This window comes from Strix aluco, chromosome 11 (genome assembly GCF_031877795.1).
Source record: "Strix aluco isolate bStrAlu1 chromosome 11, bStrAlu1.hap1, whole genome shotgun sequence".
Lineage (NCBI taxonomy): Eukaryota > Metazoa > Chordata > Aves > Strigiformes > Strigidae > Strix > Strix aluco.
Window position 1 is genome coordinate 25,192,521 of NC_133941.1, and position 14,297 is coordinate 25,206,817.

Sequence of the window (14,297 nt, forward strand, 5' to 3'; positions counted from 1 at the left end):
TTCTTGCGAAGCAATGTGAACACTTCTGCTTCCCAGGCACAGAGAAGGTGCTAGAAGGGAATTCTCTGCCTGCCTTTCCCCAGTGCTCTGCAAGCTCTCCAGGACAACATAAAATCTGGGGCTCTGTGCTTTCTTTCGTTCTGAACAAGTGTTAGTGTTTTCTGCACAAAAGCGATTCTGCGAAGCAATGTGAACACTTCTGCTTCCCAGGCACAGAGAAGGTGCTAGCAAGGAATTCTCTGCCTGCCTTTCCCCAGTGCTCTGCAAGCTCTCCAGGACAACAAAAAATCTGGGGCTCTGTGCTTTCTTTCGTTCTGAACAAGTGTTAGTGTTTTCTGCACAAAAGCGATTCTTGCGAAGCAATGTGAACACTTCTGCTTCCCAGGCACAGAGAAGGTGCTAGCAAGGAATTCTCTGCTGCCTTTCCCCAGTGCTCTGCAAGCTCTCCAGGACAACATAGAATCTGGGGCTCTGTGCTTTCTTTCGTTCTGAACAAGTGTTACTGTTTTCTGCACAAAAGCGATTCTGCGAAGCAATGTGAACAGGCACAGAGAAGGTGCTAGCAGGGAATTCTCTGCCTGCCTTTCCCCAGTGCTCTGCAAGCTCTCCAGGACAACATAAAATCTGGGGCTCTGTGCTTTCTTTCCTTCTGAACAAGTGTTACTGTTTTCTGCACAAAAGCGATTCTTGCGAAGCAATGTGAACACTTCTGCTTCCCAGGCACAGAGAAGGTGCTAGCAGGGAATTCTCTGCCTGCCTTTCCCCAGTGCTCTGCAAGCTCTCCAGGACAACATAGAATCTGGGGCTCTGTGCTTTCTTTCCTTCTGAACAAGTGTTAGTGTTATCTGCACAAAAGCGATTCTTGCGAAGCAATGTGAACACTTCTGCTTCCCAGGCACAGAGAAGGTGCTAGCAGGGAATTCTCTGCCTGCCTTTCCCCAGTGCTCTGCAAGCTCTCCAGGACAACATAGAATCTGGGGCTCTGTGCTTTCTTTCGTTCTGAACAAGTGTTACTGTTTTCTGCACAAAAGCGATTCTGCGAAGCAATGTGAACACTTCTGCTTCCCAGGCACAGGGAAGGTGCTAGCAAGGAATTCTCTGCCTGCCTTTCCCCAGTGCTCTGCAAGCTCTCCAGGACAACATAAAATCTGGGGCTCTGTGCTTTCTTTCCTTCTGAACAAGTGTTAGTGTTTTCTGCACAAAAGCGATTCTGCGAAGCAATGTGAACAGGCACAGAGAAGGTGCTATCAGGGAATTCTCTGCCTGCCTTTCCCCAGTGCTCTGCAAGCTCTCCAGGACAACATAGAATCTGGGGCTCTGTGCTTTCTTTCGTTCTGAACAAGTGTTACTGTTTTCTGCACAAAAGCGATTCTGCGAAGCAATGTGAACAGGCACAGAGAAGGTGCTATCAGGGAATTCTCTGCCTGCCTTTCCCCAGTGCTCTGCAAGCTCTCCAGGACAACATAAAATCTGGGGCTCTGTGCTTTCTTTCGTTCTGAACAAGTGTTACTGTTTTCTGCACAAAAGCGATTCTGCGAAGCAATGTGAACACTTCTGCTTCCCAGGCACAGAGAAGGTGCTAGCAAGGAATTCTCTGCCTGCCTTTCCCCAGTGCTCTGCAAGCTCTCCAGGACTACATAAAATCTGGGGCTCTGTGCTTTCTTTCCTTCTGAACAAGTGTTAGTGTTTTCTGCACAAAAGCGATTCTTGCGAAGCAATGTGAACACTTCTGCTTCCCAGGCACAGAGAAGGTGCTATCAGGGAATTCTCTGCCTGCCTTTCCCCAGTGCTCTGCAAGCTCTCCAGGACAACATAAAATCTGGGGCTCTGTGCTTTCTTTCGTTCTGAACAAGTGTTAGTGTTTTCTGCACAAAAGCGATTCTGCGAAGCAATGTGAACAGGCACAGAGAAGGTGCTAGCAGGGAATTCTCTGCCTGCCTTTCCCCAGTGCTCTGCAAGCTCTCCAGGACAACATAGAATCTGGGGCTCTGTGCTTTCTTTCGTTCTGAACAAGTGTTACTGTTTTCTGCACAAAAGCGATTCTTGCGAAGCAATGTGAACACTTCTGCTTCCCAGGCACAGAGAAGGTGCTAGCAAGGAATTCTCTGCCTGCCTTTCCCCAGTGCTCTGCAAGCTCTCCAGGACAACAAAAAATCTGGGGCTCTGTGCTTTCTTTCCTTCTGAACAAGTGTTACTGTTTTCTGCACAAAAGCGATTCTGCGAAGCAATGTGAACAGGCACAGAGAAGGTGCTAGCAGGGAATTCTCTGCCTGCCTTTCCCCAGTGCTCTGCAAGCTCTCCAGGACAACATAAAATCTGGGGCTCTGTGCTTTCTTTCCTTCTGAACAAGTGTTAGTGTTTTCTGCACAAAAGCTATTCTGCGAAGCAATGTGAACAGGCACAGAGAAGGTGCTAGCAGGGAATTCTCTGCCTGCCTTTCCCCAGTGCTCTGCAAGCTCTCCAGGACAACATAAAATCTGGGGCTCTGTGCTTTCTTTCGTTCTGAACAAGTGTTAGTGTTTTCTGCACAAAAGCGATTCTGCGAAGCAATGTGAACAGGCACAGAGAAGGTGCTAGCAGGGAATTCTCTGCCTGCCTTTCCCCAGTGCTCTGCAAGCTCTCCAGGACAACATAAAATCTGGGGCTCTGTGCTTTCTTTCCTTCTGAACAAGTGTTAGTGTTTTCTGCACAAAAGCGATTCTTGCGAAGCAATGTGAACACTTCTGCTTCCCAGGCACAGAGAAGGTGCTATCAGGGAATTCTCTGCCTGCCTTTCCCCAGTGCTCTGCAAGCTCTCCAGGACAACATAAAATCTGGGGCTCTGTGCTTTCTTTCCTTCTGAACAAGTGTTACTGTTTTCTGCACAAAAGCGATTCTTGCGAAGCAATGTGAACACTTCTGCTTCCCAGGCACAGAGAAGGTGCTAGCAGGGAATTCTCTGCCTGCCTTTCCCCAGTGCTCTGCAAGCTCTCCAGGACAACATAGAGTCTGGGGCTCTGTGCTTTCTTTCGTTCTGAACAAGTGTTACTGTTTTCTGCACAAAAGCGATTCTGCGAAGCAATGTGAACACTTCTGCTTCCCAGGCACAGAGAAGGTGCTAGCAAGGAATTCTCTGCCTGCCTTTCCCCAGTGCTCTGCAAGCTCTCCAGGACAACAAAAAATCTGGGGCTCTGTGCTTTCTTTCCTTCTGAACAAGTGTTACTGTTTTCTGCACAAAAGCGATTCTGCGAAGCAATGTGAACAGGCACAGAGAAGGTGCTAGCAGGGAATTCTCTGCCTGCCTTTCCCCAGTGCTCTGCAAGCTCTCCAGGACAACATAAAATCTGGGGCTCTGTGCTTTCTTTCGTTCTGAACAAGTGTTAGTGTTTTCTGCACAAAAGCGATTCTGCGAAGCAATGTGAACAGGCACAGAGAAGGTGCTATCAGGGAATTCTCTGCCTGCCTTTCCCCAGTGCTCTGCAAGCTCTCCAGGACAACATAAAATCTGGGGCTCTGTGCTTTCTTTCCTTCTGAACAAGTGTTACTGTTTTCTGCACAAAAGCGATTCTGCGAAGCAATGTGAACACTTCTGATTCCCAGGCACAGAGAGGGTGCTAGCAGGGAATTCTCTGCCTGCCTTTCCCCAGTGCTCTGCAAGCTCTCCAGGACAACATAAAATCTGGGGCTCTGTGCTTTCTTTCGTTCTGAACAAGTGTTAGTGTTTTCTGCACAAAAGCGATTCTGCGAAGCAATGTGAACAGGCACAGAGAAGGTGCTAGCAGGGAATTCTCTGCCTGCCTTTCCCCAGTGCTCTGCAAGCTCTCCAGGACAACATAGAATCTGGGGCTCTGTGCTTTCTTTCGTTCTGAACAAGTGTTACTGTTTTCTGCACAAAAGCGATTCTTGCGAAGCAATGTGAACACTTCTGCTTCCCAGGCACAGAGAAGGTGCTAGCAAGGAATTCTCTGCCTGCCTTTCCCCAGTGCTCTGCAAGCTCTCCAGGACAACATAAAATCTGGGGCTCTGTGCTTTCTTTCCTTCTGAACAAGTGCTAGTGTTTTCTGCACAAAAGCGATTCTTGCGAAGCAATGTGAACACTTCTGCTTCCCAGGCACAGAGAAGGTGCTATCAGGGAATTCTCTGCCTGCCTTTCCCCAGTGCTCTGCAAGCTCTCCAGGACAACATAGAATCTGGGGCTCTGTGCTTTCTTTCCTTCTGAACAAGTGTTAGTGTTATCTGCACAAAAGCGATTCTTGCGAAGCAATGTGAACAGGCACAGAGAAGGTGCTATCAGAGAATTCTCTGCCTGCCTTTCCCCAGTGCTCTGCAAGCTCTCCAGGACAACAAAAAATCTGGGGCTCTGTGCTTTCTTTCCTTCTGAACAAGTGTTACTGTTTTCTGCACAAAAGCGATTCTGCGAAGCAATGTGAACACTTCTGCTTCCCAGGCACATAGAAGGTGCTAGCAAGGAATTCTCTGCCTGCCTTTCCCCAGTGCTCTGCAAGCTCTCCAGGACAACATAGAATCTGGGGCTCTGTGCTTTCTTTCCTTCTGAACAAGTGTTACTGTTTTCTGCACAAAAGCGATTCTGCGAAGCAATGTGAACAGGCACAGAGAAGGTGCTAGCAGGGAATTCTCTGCCTGCCTTTCCCCAGTGCTCTGCAAGCTCTCCAGGACAACATAGAATCTGGGGCTCTGTGCTTTCTTTCGTTCTGAACAAGTGTTACTGTTTTCTGCACAAAAGCGATTCTGCGAAGCAATGTGAACAGGCACAGAGAAGGTGCTAGCAGGGAATTCTCTGCCTGCCTTTCCCCAGTGCTCTGCAAGCTCTCCAGGACAACATAAAATCTGGGGCTCTGTGCTTTCTTTCCTTCTGAACAAGTGTTACTGTTTTCTGCACAAAAGCGATTCTGCGAAGCAATGTGAACACTTCTGCTTCCCAGGCACAGAGAAGGTGCTAGCAAGGAATTCTCTGCCTGCCTTTCCCCAGTGCTCTGCAAGCTCTCCAGGACAACATAGAATCTGGGGCTCTGTGCTTTCTTTCCTTCTGAACAAGTGTTAGTGTTATCTGCACAAAAGCGATTCTTGCGAAGCAATGTGAACACTTCTGCTTCCCAGGCACAGAGAAGGTGCTATCAGGGAATTCTCTGCCTGCCTTTCCCCAGTGCTCTGCAAGCTCTCCAGGACAACATAGAATCTGGGGCTCTGTGCTTTCTTTCCTTCTGAACAAGTGCTAGTGTTTTCTGCACAAAAGCGATTCTTGCGAAGCAATGTGAACACTTCTGCTTCCCAGGCACAGAGAAGGTGCTATCAGGGAATTCTCTGCCTGCCTTTCCCCAGTGCTCTGCAAGCTCTCCAGGACAACATAGAATCTGGGGCTCTGTGCTTTCTTTCCTTCTGAACAAGTGTTAGTGTTATCTGCACAAAAGCGATTCTTGCGAAGCAATGTGAACACTTCTGCTTCCCAGGCACAGAGAAGGTGCTAGCAGGGAATTCTCTGCCTGCCTTTCCCCAGTGCTCTGCAAGCTCTCCAGGACAACATAGAATCTGGGGCTCTGTGCTTTCTTTCGTTCTGAACAAGTGTTACTGTTTTCTGCACAAAAGCGATTCTGCGAAGCAATGTGAACACTTCTGCTTCCCAGGCACAGGGAAGGTGCTAGCAAGGAATTCTCTGCCTGCCTTTCCCCAGTGCTCTGCAAGCTCTCCAGGACAACATAAAATCTGGGGCTCTGTGCTTTCTTTCCTTCTGAACAAGTGTTAGTGTTTTCTGCACAAAAGCGATTCTGCGAAGCAATGTGAACAGGCACAGAGAAGGTGCTATCAGGGAATTCTCTGCCTGCCTTTCCCCAGTGCTCTGCAAGCTCTCCAGGACAACATAAAATCTGGGGCTCTGTGCTTTCTTTCGTTCTGAACAAGTGTTAGTGTTTTCTGCACAAAAGCGATTCTGCGAAGCAATGTGAACAGGCACAGAGAAGGTGCTATCAGGGAATTCTCTGCCTGCCTTTCCCCAGTGCTCTGCAAGCTCTCCAGGACAACATAGAATCTGGGGCTCTGTGCTTTCTTTCCTTCTGAACAAGTGTTAGTGTTTTCTGCACAAAAGCGATTCTTGCGAAGCAATGTGAACACTTCTGCTTCGCAGGCACAGAGAAGGTGCTATCAGGGAATTCTCTGCCTGCCTTTCCCCAGTGCTCTGCAAGCTCTCCAGGACAACATAGAATCTGGGGCTCTGTGCTTTCTTTCCTTCTGAACAAGTGTTAGTGTTTTCTGCACAAAAGCGATTCTGCGAAGCAATGTGAACAGGCACAGAGAAGGTGCTAGCAGGGAATTCTCTGCCTGCCTTTCCCCAGTGCTCTGCAAGCTCTCCAGGACAACATAAAATCTGGGGCTCTGTGCTTTCTTTCGTTCTGAACAAGTGTTAGTGTTTTCTGCACAAAAGCGATTCTGCGAAGCAATGTGAACACTTCTGCTTCCCAGGCACAGAGAAGGTGCTAGCAAGGAATTCTCTGCCTGCCTTTCCCCAGTGCTCTGCAAGCTCTCCAGGACAACATAGAATCTGGGGCTCTGTGCTTTCTTTCCTTCTGAACAAGTGTTACTGTTTTCTGCACAAAAGCGATTCTGCGAAGCAATGTGAACAGGCACAGAGAAGGTGCTAGCAGGGAATTCTCTGCCTGCCTTTCCCCAGTGCTCTGCAAGCTCTCCAGGACAACATAAAATCTGGGGCTCTGTGCTTTCTTTCCTTCTGAACAAGTGTTACTGTTTTCTGCACAAAAGCGATTCTGCGAAGCAATGTGAACACTTCTGCTTCCCAGGCACAGAGAAGGTGCTAGCAGGGAATTCTCTGCCTGCCTTTCCCCAGTGCTCTGCAAGCTCTCCAGGACAACATAGAATCTGGGGCTCTGTGCTTTCTTTCGTTCTGAACAAGTGTTACTGTTTTCTGCACAAAAGTGATTCTGCGAAGCAATGTGAACAGGCACAGAGAAGGTGCTAGGAGGGAATTCTCTGCCTGCCTTTCCCCAGTGCTCTGCAAGCTCTCCAGGACAACATAAAATCTGGGGCTCTGTGCTTTCTTTCGTTCTGAACAAGTGTTAGTGTTTTCTGCACAAAAGCGATTCTGCGAAGCAATGTGAACAGGCACAGAGAAGGTGCTATCAGGGAATTCTCTGCCTGCCTTTCCCCAGTGCTCTGCAAGCTCTCCAGGACAACATAAAATCTGGGGCTCTGTGCTTTCTTTCCTTCTGAACAAGTGTTACTGTTTTCTGCACAAAAGCGATTCTGCGAAGCAATGCGAACACTTCTGATTCCCAGGCACAGAGAGGGTGCTAGCAGGGAATTCTCTGCCTGCCTTTCCCCAGTGCTCTGCAAGCTCTCCAGGACAACATAAAATCTGGGGCTCTGTGCTTTCTTTCGTTCTGAACAAGTGTTAGTGTTTTCTGCACAAAAGCGATTCTGCGAAGCAATGTGAACAGGCACAGAGAAGGTGCTAGCAGGGAATTCTCTGCCTGCCTTTCCCCAGTGCTCTGCAAGCTCTCCAGGACAACATAGAATCTGGGGCTCTGTGCTTTCTTTCGTTCTGAACAAGTGTTACTGTTTTCTGCACAAAAGCGATTCTTGCGAAGCAATGTGAACACTTCTGCTTCCCAGGCACAGAGAAGGTGCTAGCAAGGAATTCTCTGCCTGCCTTTCCCCAGTGCTCTGCAAGCTCTCCAGGACAACATAAAATCTGGGGCTCTGTGCTTTCTTTCCTTCTGAACAAGTGCTAGTGTTTTCTGCACAAAAGCGATTCTTGCGAAGCAATGTGAACACTTCTGCTTCCCAGGCACAGAGAAGGTGCTATCAGGGAATTCTCTGCCTGCCTTTCCCCAGTGCTCTGCAAGCTCTCCAGGACAACATAGAATCTGGGGCTCTGTGCTTTCTTTCCTTCTGAACAAGTGTTAGTGTTATCTGCACAAAAGCGATTCTTGCGAAGCAATGTGAACAGGCACAGAGAAGGTGCTATCAGAGAATTCTCTGCCTGCCTTTCCCCAGTGCTCTGCAAGCTCTCCAGGACAACAAAAAATCTGGGGCTCTGTGCTTTCTTTCCTTCTGAACAAGTGTTACTGTTTTCTGCACAAAAGCGATTCTGCGAAGCAATGTGAACACTTCTGCTTCCCAGGCACATAGAAGGTGCTAGCAAGGAATTCTCTGCCTGCCTTTCCCCAGTGCTCTGCAAGCTCTCCAGGACAACATAGAATCTGGGGCTCTGTGCTTTCTTTCCTTCTGAACAAGTGTTACTGTTTTCTGCACAAAAGCGATTCTGCGAAGCAATGTGAACAGGCACAGAGAAGGTGCTAGCAGGGAATTCTCTGCCTGCCTTTCCCCAGTGCTCTGCAAGCTCTCCAGGACAACATAAAATCTGGGGCTCTGTGCTTTCTTTCCTTCTGAACAAGTGTTACTGTTTTCTGCACAAAAGCGATTCTGCGAAGCAATGTGAACACTTCTGCTTCCCAGGCACAGAGAAGGTGCTAGCAAGGAATTCTCTGCCTGCCTTTCCCCAGTGCTCTGCAAGCTCTCCAGGACAACATAGAATCTGGGGCTCTGTGCTTTCTTTCCTTCTGAACAAGTGTTAGTGTTATCTGCACAAAAGCGATTCTTGCGAAGCAATGTGAACACTTCTGCTTCCCAGGCACAGAGAAGGTGCTATCAGGGAATTCTCTGCCTGCCTTTCCCCAGTGCTCTGCAAGCTCTCCAGGACACCATAAAATCTGGGGCTCTGTGCTTTCTTTCCTTCTGAACAAGTGCTAGTGTTTTCTGCACAAAAGCGATTCTTGCGAAGCAATGTGAACACTTCTGCTTCCCAGGCACAGAGAAGGTGCTATCAGGGAATTCTCTGCCTGCCTTTCCCCAGTGCTCTGCAAGCTCTCCAGGACAACATAGAATCTGGGGCTCTGTGCTTTCTTTCCTTCTGAACAAGTGTTAGTGTTATCTGCACAAAAGCGATTCTTGCGAAGCAATGTGAACACTTCTGCTTCCCAGGCACAGAGAAGGTGCTAGCAGGGAATTCTCTGCCTGCCTTTCCCCAGTGCTCTGCAAGCTCTCCAGGACAACATAGAATCTGGGGCTCTGTGCTTTCTTTCGTTCTGAACAAGTGTTACTGTTTTCTGCACAAAAGCGATTCTGCGAAGCAATGTGAACACTTCTGCTTCCCAGGCACAGGGAAGGTGCTAGCAAGGAATTCTCTGCCTGCCTTTCCCCAGTGCTCTGCAAGCTCTCCAGGACAACATAAAATCTGGGGCTCTGTGCTTTCTTTCCTTCTGAACAAGTGTTAGTGTTTTCTGCACAAAAGCGATTCTGCGAAGCAATGTGAACAGGCACAGAGAAGGTGCTATCAGGGAATTCTCTGCCTGCCTTTCCCCAGTGCTCTGCAAGCTCTCCAGGACAACATAAAATCTGGGGCTCTGTGCTTTCTTTCGTTCTGAACAAGTGTTAGTGTTTTCTGCACAAAAGCGATTCTGCGAAGCAATGTGAACAGGCACAGAGAAGGTGCTATCAGGGAATTCTCTGCCTGCCTTTCCCCAGTGCTCTGCAAGCTCTCCAGGACAACATAGAATCTGGGGCTCTGTGCTTTCTTTCCTTCTGAACAAGTGTTAGTGTTTTCTGCACAAAAGCGATTCTTGCGAAGCAATGTGAACACTTCTGCTTCGCAGGCACAGAGAAGGTGCTATCAGGGAATTCTCTGCCTGCCTTTCCCCAGTGCTCTGCAAGCTCTCCAGGACAACATAGAATCTGGGGCTCTGTGCTTTCTTTCCTTCTGAACAAGTGTTAGTGTTTTCTGCACAAAAGCGATTCTGCGAAGCAATGTGAACAGGCACAGAGAAGGTGCTAGCAGGGAATTCTCTGCCTGCCTTTCCCCAGTGCTCTGCAAGCTCTCCAGGACAACATAAAATCTGGGGCTCTGTGCTTTCTTTCGTTCTGAACAAGTGTTAGTGTTTTCTGCACAAAAGCGATTCTGCGAAGCAATGTGAACACTTCTGCTTCCCAGGCACAGAGAAGGTGCTAGCAAGGAATTCTCTGCCTGCCTTTCCCCAGTGCTCTGCAAGCTCTCCAGGACAACATAGAATCTGGGGCTCTGTGCTTTCTTTCCTTCTGAACAAGTGTTACTGTTTTCTGCACAAAAGCGATTCTGCGAAGCAATGTGAACAGGCACAGAGAAGGTGCTAGCAGGGAATTCTCTGCCTGCCTTTCCCCAGTGCTCTGCAAGCTCTCCAGGACAACATAAAATCTGGGGCTCTGTGCTTTCTTTCCTTCTGAACAAGTGTTACTGTTTTCTGCACAAAAGCGATTCTGCGAAGCAATGTGAACACTTCTGCTTCCCAGGCACAGAGAAGGTGCTAGCAGGGAATTCTCTGCCTGCCTTTCCCCAGTGCTCTGCAAGCTCTCCAGGACAACATAGAATCTGGGGCTCTGTGCTTTCTTTCGTTCTGAACAAGTGTTACTGTTTTCTGCACAAAAGTGATTCTGCGAAGCAATGTGAACAGGCACAGAGAAGGTGCTATCAGGGAATTCTCTGCCTGCCTTTCCCCAGTGCTCTGCAAGCTCTCCAGGACAACATAAAATCTGGGGCTCTGTGCTTTCTTTCCTTCTGAACAAGTGTTAGTGTTATCTGCACAAAAGCGATTCTTGCGAAGCAATGTGAACACTTCTGCTTCCCAGGCACAGAGAAGGTGCTAGGAGGGAATTCTCTGCCTGCCTTTCCCCAGTGCTCTGCAAGCTCTCCAGGACTACATAGAATCTGGGGCTCTGTGCTTTCTTTCGTTCTGAACAAGTGTTACTGTTTTCTGCACAAAAGCGATTCTGCGAAGCAATGTGAACACTTCTGCTTCCCAGGCACAGAGAAGGTGCTAGCAAGGAATTCTCTGCCTGCCTTTCCCCAGTGCTCTGCAAGCTCTCCAGGACAACATAAAATCTGGGGCTCTGTGCTTTCTTTCCTTCTGAACAAGTGTTACTGTTTTCTGCACAAAAGCGATTCTGCGAAGCAATGTGAACAGGCACAGAGAAGGTGCTATCAGGGAATTCTCTGCCTGCCTTTCCCCAGTGCTCTGCAAGCTCTCCAGGACAACATAAAATCTGGGGCTCTGTGCTTTCTTTCCTTCTGAACAAGTGTTACTGTTTTCTGCACAAAAGCGATTCTGCGAAGCAATGTGAACAGGCACAGAGAAGGTGCTATCAGGGAATTCTCTGCCTGCCTTTCCCCAGTGCTCTGCAGGCTCTCCAGGACAACATAGAATCTGGGGCTCTGTGCTTTCTTTCCTTCTGAACAAGTGTTAGTGTTTTCTGCACAAAAGCGATTCTTGCGAAGCAATGTGAACACTTCTGCTTCGCAGGCACAGAGAAGGTGCTAGCAGGGAATTCTCTGCCTGCCTTTCCCCAGTGCTCTGCAAGCTCTCCAGGACAACATAAAATCTGGGGCTCTGTGCTTTCTTTCCTTCTGAACAAGTGTTACTGTTTTCTGCACAAAAGCGATTCTGCGAAGCAATGTGAACAGGCACAGAGAAGGTGCTAGCAGGGAATTCTCTGCCTGCCTTTCCCCAGTGCTCTGCAAGCTCTCCAGGACAACATAAAATCTGGGGCTCTGTGCTTTCTTTCGTTCTGAACAAGTGTTAGTGTTTTCTGCACAAAAGCAATTCTGCGAAGCAATGTGAACACTTCTGCTTCCCAGGCACAGAGAAGGTGCTAGCAAGGAATTCTCTGCCTGCCTTTCCCCAGTGCTCTGCAATCTCTCCAGGACAACATAGAATCTGGGGCTCTGTGCTTTCTTTCCTTCTGAACAAGTGTTAGTGTTTTCTGCACAAAAGCGATTCTGCGAAGCAATGTGAACAGGCACAGAGAAGGTGCTATCAGGGAATTCTCTGCCTGCCTTTCCCCAGTGCTCTGCAAGCTCTCCAGGACAACATAAAATCTGGGGCTCTGTGCTTTCTTTCCTTCTGAACAAGTGTTACTGTTTTCTGCACAAAAGCGATTCTGCGAAGCAATGTGAACACTTCTGCTTCCCAGGCACAGAGAAGGTGCTAGCAGGGAATTCTCTGCCTGCCTTTCCCCAGTGCTCTGCAAGCTCTCCAGGACAACATAGAATCTGGGGCTCTGTGCTTTCTTTCGTTCTGAACAAGTGTTACTGTTTTCTGCACAAAAGTGATTCTGCGAAGCAATGTGAACACTTCTGCTTCCCAGGCACAGAGAAGGTGCTAGCAAGGAATTCTCTGCCTGCCTTTCCCCAGTGCTCTGCAAGCTCTCCAGGACAACATAAAATCTGGGGCTCTGTGCTTTCTTTCGTTCTGAACAAGTGTTAGTGTTTTCTGCACAAAAGCGATTCTGCGAAGCAATGTGAACAGGCACAGAGAAGGTGCTAGCAGGGAATTCTCTGCCTGCCTTTCCCCAGTGCTCTGCAAGCTCTCCAGGACAACATAAAATCTGGGGCTCTGTGCTTTCTTTCGTTCTGAACAAGTGTTAGTGTTTTCTGCACAAAAGCGATTCTTGCGAAGCAATGTGAACACTTCTGCTTCCCAGGCACAGAGAAGGTGCTAGCAGGGAATTCTCTGCCTGCCTTTCCCCAGTGCTCTGCAAGCTCTCCAGGACAACATAGAATCTGGGGCTCTGTGCTTTCTTTCCTTCTGAACAAGTGTTAGTGTTTTCTGCACAAAAGCGATTCTGCGAAGCAATGTGAACAGGCACAGAGAAGGTGCTAGCAGGGAATTCTCTGCCTGCCTTTCCCCAGTGCTCTGCAAGCTCTCCAGGACAACATAAAATCTGGGGCTCTGTGCTTTCTTTCGTTCTGAACAAGTGTTAGTGTTTTCTGCACAAAAGCGATTCTGCGAAGCAATGTGAACACTTCTGCTTCCCAGGCACAGAGAAGGTGCTAGCAAGGAATTCTCTGCCTGCCTTTCCCCAGTGCTCTGCAAGCTCTCCAGGACAACATAGAATCTGGGGCTCTGTGCTTTCTTTCCTTCTGAACAAGTGTTAGTGTTTTCTGCACAAAAGCGATTCTGTGAAGCAATGTGAACAGGCACAGAGAAGGTGCTAGCAGGGAATTCTCTGCCTGCCTTTCCCCAGTGCTCTGCAAGCTCTCCAGGACAACATAGAATCTGGGGCTCTGTGCTTTCTTTCGTTCTGAACAAGTGTTACTGTTTTCTGCACAAAAGTGATTCTGCGAAGCAATGTGAACAGGCACAGAGAAGGTGCTATCAGGGAATTCTCTGCCTGCCTTTCCCCAGTGCTCTGCAAGCTCTCCAGGACAACATAAAATCTGGGGCTCTGTGCTTTCTTTCCTTCTGAACAAGTGTTAGTGTTATCTGCACAAAAGCGATTCTTGCGAAGCAATGTGAACACTTCTGCTTCCCAGGCACAGAGAAGGTGCTAGGAGGGAATTCTCTGCCTGCCTTTCCCCAGTGCTCTGCAAGCTCTCCAGGACTACATAGAATCTGGGGCTCTGTGCTTTCTTTCGTTCTGAACAAGTGTTACTGTTTTCTGCACAAAAGCGATTCTGCGAAGCAATGTGAACACTTCTGCTTCCCAGGCACAGAGAAGGTGCTAGCAAGGAATTCTCTGCCTGCCTTTCCCCAGTGCTCTGCAAGCTCTCCAGGACAACATAAAATCTGGGGCTCTGTGCTTTCTTTCCTTCTGAACAAGTGTTACTGTTTTCTGCACAAAAGCGATTCTGCGAAGCAATGTGAACAGGCACAGAGAAGGTGCTATCAGGGAATTCTCTGCCTGCCTTTCCCCAGTGCTCTGCAAGCTCTCCAGGACAACATAAAATCTGGGGCTCTGTGCTTTCTTTCCTTCTGAACAAGTGTTACTGTTTTCTGCACAAAAGCGATTCTGCGAAGCAATGTGAACAGGCACAGAGAAGGTGCTATCAGGGAATTCTCTGCCTGCCTTTCCCCAGTGCTCTGCAGGCTCTCCAGGACAACATAGAATCTGGGGCTCTGTGCTTTCTTTCCTTCTGAACAAGTGTTAGTGTTTTCTGCACAAAAGCGATTCTGCGAAGCAATGTGAACACTTCTGCTTCCCAGGCACAGAGAAGGTGCTAGCAGGGAATTCTCTGCCTGCCTTTCCCCAGTGCTCTGCAAGCTCTCCAGGACAACATAAAATCTGGGGCTCTGTGCTTTCTTTCCTTCTGAACAAGTGTTACTGTTTTCTGCACAAAAGCGATTCTGCGAAGCAATGTGAACAGGCACAGAGAAGGTGCTAGCAGGGAATTCTCTGCCTGCCTTTCCCCAGTGCTCTGCAAGCTCTCCAGGACAACATAAAATCTGGGGCTCTGTGCTTTCTTTCGTTCTGAACAAGTG